We start from the raw sequence: 5,708 nt of genomic DNA, 5'->3' as shown, positions 1-5,708 counted from the left end.
ATTTCTTTCCCATTCCTCTCCTCAAACAACAGCCAAGCAAGAAGTAACTAAAATGTCAGAGTCAGATTTTTGGTCACACACTTACATATGCTAAGAGTCCTGTTTAGGAAGCAAAAAGAAAGAATGATAGAAAATAAAAAAAAATATACTGGTGAGGTACTGTTCTATTTTCTGGCTTATCTGCTCTATCACTGTCCTCCAACATCCTCATTCTAAGCTACACAGTTCACAGGCTTTTGAGATGTGAACATCTTTTACAGTAAGTGCCTATGTTTATGTGTTTATTTAGCATAGTCTTAAGAACTCTCTTGTGAAGATCCTTACCCCTCAATTCTTAAAAACAAAATTGCTTAGGGCAGGTTGCAGTGCTTGCAGCAGCTGCAGAGTGCTTAGAGTTGGAAACCCAACTTGGGTTCTGGTACCTGGCCAGGCATTCCTCCCGAGTCAGCATGCCCAGGATATTGTACCAGGAGGTCCTCTGTTCTCTTAAGGCCCAACTATAGTTAAGTGATGAACCTAATTTAAATGTGTGGATACTCTAGGGTCCAGGTTAATTAAACCATAGCAGAGAGTGAATTGTTAATTTTATTTTATTCAGTGAGATCAAGGAAAGAAATAAAGCAGTAATTAAAAAGAACACCCTCTGCACTCTTATCAAGTTGCTTTGGGTGTTTGCTTGTTTGTCATAGAAACACTCAGGTTGCAAGGGAAAGTCTGAATGCAGAGGTTGTATTCAGTTATATACATTGTATATAATTGAACATGATGGCATCAAAATGTACAAATGGAAATTAACTGCTTGACAGAAGCTAGAAACAATGATTTTTTCCCCCCTGTTATTAGCAGACTCTCACTGTCAAACAGTAGGGTAAATCAGAATCAGTATCCTTGGACATGTCATGTGGCAATTTAGGTACTTAGGAAACTTTTAATCCTGAAACCTTTGTAATGTTCTATCTGGGAAAATTCACATCAGAAATTTAAAAAGCTCAGTCTGTTTTCCTTAAGGATGGAATATATCCTCTTTATTAGGACAGAAGCTTTTGCTGCAGGAATACTTGGGGAAACTAATGCTAACCTTCATGAAAGGTTTCTGTAGAAAGGGAGCATCACTGATTTCAGTGGGGCTGTCACTAAGCTGAAAAAAGGCCATGACATGAAAGTCAGTCCTTCTGTAAGTTTCAAACATGAACTATCATGTCAAGAAATTCAAAAAAGAAAATGGGTGCTATTAGACTTCTGCAGGCACTGCGTCTGTGAAACTTGTCTAGTGCTATTTGAAATACTGTGGGGGTCACCTCTGCCTGCTGCCCTGGCACGAGAGGAGACCACTGACTGCTGTGCAGGGCCAGATAAAAAGGCTGTCCAGGAACTTCTCTGCTCCTTACAAACCTAGACTAGTCTTCTTGCACCCTTGCTGAGCATCTGTCACCTTGGAAGTATTGCTCACTTCTTCCTCAGCAGCAGGATGGCACAGAAACTTGGCTACCATTCAGCTTCTTTCTGCAGGGGAAAAAGGATGTTTGCTTCCACAGCACTGGTCTGTGAAAGAAGTACACTGCTTTTCCTAAAGAGACACATCAGTTCTGTGCTAGCTATCATACCTGCAGTGTATTACTCATTGATTGTGGTTACAATCCTGGATCTCCAATGACATAGCCGATTTTTCTTTTTTTTTTTCTTTTTATTTTTTTTCCTAGTTTGTTATACAGACTGACAGCTGAAGACCTCTGCCAGGTTTAGCAGTATTTGTTATTTATTAACAGAACAGAATAGACTTTGAGACCATTTAGCTTTGAAGTTATAAATCTTGCAGGATTCAACTCTTAAAAATTTGTATAAATAGGGATCTGGTGTGAAGGACATCAACCAGATACAGAGGACTTGCAGGCAGATGTGGAGGACTACGAGGAATCATAAAAGGGGCAGTTCTCACTGCTTTTTTTGAGGAGTCTAACCTTAGGTGTTCCTTGATTAATAAAAGAGAAGGTCGGACTACGCCTGCCCAAGTAGCTGTTAAATAAGTTTTTCCTTAAGAACTGATGCTTATTGGTAAATGTTCAGGAGCCTGGACCCCATGGAGATGTCTAACTGGTGGGGTGCAACTATGCACAGCCACTCTTGCTGGAGAATTCTCTAGTATATTCTTCCATTTCATTAGCTCAGGACAGAAAAGAGGGATGTAACTATTGTTATTTTCTTTAAAGAGCAGGATTAACTGAAGATGAGAGTAATTACAAGTTTTCCCTCCAGCTACTCATGTGAAGGCAATTTGGATAAAGCTTTGAAAAATGAGAAAACAGTATAGCACAGAAGGAACAGAGAGAGGTTATGCACATCATAATCACTAAACAGTTCAAATTAAAATTTCAAAGAGGTTAATGCATCCAGTCAAAGTCAATCTTCTACCCTCTGTATTTCTTCTACTGCTGATGATTAGGGTGAGATCACAATTCAGGTGAGAAGAAACTTATTATACTAACTTTGTAACTAAAGATGGCTTAATGGATAAAACTGCTTTGAGGAACCAACATGTATTTGGATGGATAATTCATACACTATAAAACTATTCATCTGACTAACAGAATTTACAACTGAAAAGGTTCAGGACCTCATTCTGCCTGTATTAAATCAATTATAAAGCTGTTCTGAACTTCAGTGAGAACAGAATCAGGGCATAAGTTATGAATATTGCAGTGTAAAATGAAAGATTTTTAAAACTAGTAATGAGTCGGGGCAAGTGGCAACTGCCCTACAACTGGCAGTCCATAGCATGTGGCCAAGGCCATTACACAAGTTGCTCTGCATCACTGCCATCCAAAGGTGACAGTCTTTGTGCTGTGAAACAGGCTTACACTTGCACCAGCCTTTCTGATGGGTGAGACTTATTCTCTGAAGTGTTGAAGAATCAGTTTATACCTTCTCCTCTTAGGGGTCACTCAGGTTTTAGGAGAAAAGTGGGAGTGGTGAAAAGAGTGTTCTGCTGACTTTGGATGCAGAAGTACATACTTTGTAAAGGATTTTTTAAAATTATATGTCTCAGACACAACATTACTGTGTCTTCAGGGCAGAAATTGGCAACCTAAATCCAGTTACAAGAGCTGACAAACATTGCTGTGGAAATGCCCCAGCATGTGTGTCAGGGATGTAAAGAGAAGCACAAGAATGTGGGTTTGTTGTAAATGGGAAGCTTGGATTATGGATCTCCGTGCTTGCTAAAAAATGCCTGCAGATTTGTCTATCTGCATGAGGTAAAAACAAATATACAAACTGGCTGTTACTTGAGTTTCTTGTTTTAGCTGTGAGCCATTCCTTAGGGAAAGGAGGGAAGAAAAGGACTTTTATAAACCTGTAATAAAAACTTCTGTGTTTAGCAACACTTTCTCCCTTTTTCTCTAATCGTTTTATTAAAGCTCTCCCTGGACCAAACATGTTTTCTAAAATGTCAAATTTCCTATTAAAATAAGATTTCTCTGATGTTCAGGGCACTGTCTGAGCAGGACAATGAAAAAAGTGCCAGCAGAAATAAATGTACAGTCTTGACTTTTGGACAGCTGAAGGTACAACAATGCTAACAGATTTTGTTTAATAATATTTTCAAAAAATAATGAGAAATAAGAAAAGTCACCAAAAGACACACAATGCCAATTAATTTAATAGTTTTTTGCAAGCTTAACTTATAGTAACTAGCACTTGCATGCTAAAAACTGCTCAGAGAGATTGGTTACTTTAATGTTAATGTACAGAATAAATTGTCTCTAAACCCTCTGTGTTTTAGAAGAGTGAATGCTCCAAGAGTTTACATCTCTCACCTAAGTGGACAAAGAAGGAAAAGCAATGTGGTTTTGCTTATAAACAATCTGGAGCTAGAGAGGCAATTAAAAGAATAAATAGGAGCTGTTGAAAATGTAATCTAGAAGTTAAACAGCCCTTCTCTGACAAGGGTTTTTAAAAACATTTTCACTGGACTAGTGCTAAAGGGAAAAGTCAATTACAGCAACAATTTAGAAGAGCAGACGGCCAAAGAATAAGTTTCAGAAAAGAAGTGTCTGGAATTTGTACATTTTTCAGGCAGATCCCATGGACATACCATAACAGCTTAAAGCAAATGAAACATCTCTCAGCTGCCATATTGGGTGTTATTTGAAAGCTCCCTCTCTCTGAAATCCAGGAAAAAATCCCACAGTGGAACACACTCCTTACAGCACACTTCTTCCAGAAAAATTCCTGCAAGACAAGCCCTGAAGTTCAACGCAATATCTTACGAAAACAAGACAATTTAGTGGCCCGTTTTGGAGAGTTTTATGGGAGAAAGAAAAAGATCTGGGAAAGAAAGCTCAATGCTACAGTGCAAAGACCCATATTATTTTTTTCTGTGAGAATCTCTAAAGATGGAGACATTTCTGACCTTTTCATCTGTGTTTTGTTTTGGGACAGGGACTTCTCACGCCAGAAGGACAGGATTTGACAGAACAGTACTGGGCCGAAGTCTTCTCTCCTTCATGGCCTGGGCCCAAGGGAAGATTTCAGGACAAAATATAGAGAAATAAATACTGTGGATCATGTTTCCTTATACAGCTTTTTTTTTCCCTCATGCAGCTTTTGTCCCTCCTTAAATGCCTTGTTCTATTGTTAATGTTAAAAATTAAAAATTAAAATTAAAAAAATTGAATCTAAATTCTTACTAAAATGAAAATAGGATAGGCAATACCACTCATGAATACAGATGAATAATGTCAATATACATGATTTTGAACTGGCCTCCTCAATTCATCTTAATATCTCACTGCCTTGCAGTGAGATATTAAGAGAACAGTGACACATACCCACTTTAAAAATACTTTTCATGTTAAGTAGCTAGTCCATTTTTTCTAGTGTGTATAAGTCTCTTAAATATACTGTATAGATTAAGTCTCTTGCTGAGGTTGCAGGTCAAGAAGAATTAGTCTCCTACATACACAGCTCAATCAAGCTCTACAACAGAAATGTTTATAGGTATGAAGTCTAGCATGTTTCCTTTAGAGGCCAGAGAAATTTAAATTCATATGCTACATATTCTATGCCTCTCCAAATGGTTTAATCTATTTTTTAGTTGTATGGGATTTACTTGGCCCCTGCAATTCTTATTTTCCTGGTAGGATAGCAGATTATTAAAATTTATTTTTCCTGGCATTTGAAATGCTTTCTTTATTGCAGAAGCAGCTTTAACATTTGTTATTTTGCTTAAAAGGCAAAAAAAACAGCAGTAATTTTATAAATAATTTCCAAAATATCAACTGCAGGTATGTTGGCAAGCTTTACAATGTGGATTTCTGTTACCTTTGACTAATTTTATTACCTATTTAAACAAAAAATGTCATCCAAATGTAAGATAATCAGTTGAGATCAGTTAAGTAGAAGAGGGCATAAAGCAACCCACCACAGCGCATATTGACCAAGAAAGAAAGCTGTGAGCTATGAAGACAAGAAATACATTGTGACAATTGTACTATAAAGAAAGACAGGAAACCTGATTACAGTCTTGCTTCTTCCAGTAGAATAGTAATATCCATGAGTGTGAAAAAGGCATTAAACTAATTTAAGACCAAAATCATATCCAAAGGACAGTTCAATATATATTGGAAATAGAACCAAAAACTAGTCAATGAAGTAATATAAAGTGATTATCACATCAAGCAGATTATTTCATTTTTTTCATTACCCACTTT

Source organism: Passer domesticus, chromosome Z (assembly GCF_036417665.1).
Source record: "Passer domesticus isolate bPasDom1 chromosome Z, bPasDom1.hap1, whole genome shotgun sequence".
Classification (NCBI taxonomy): Eukaryota; Metazoa; Chordata; class Aves; order Passeriformes; family Passeridae; genus Passer; species Passer domesticus.
The sequence above is the reverse complement of the archived record's forward strand: the minus strand, read 5'-3'. Positions refer to the sequence as shown.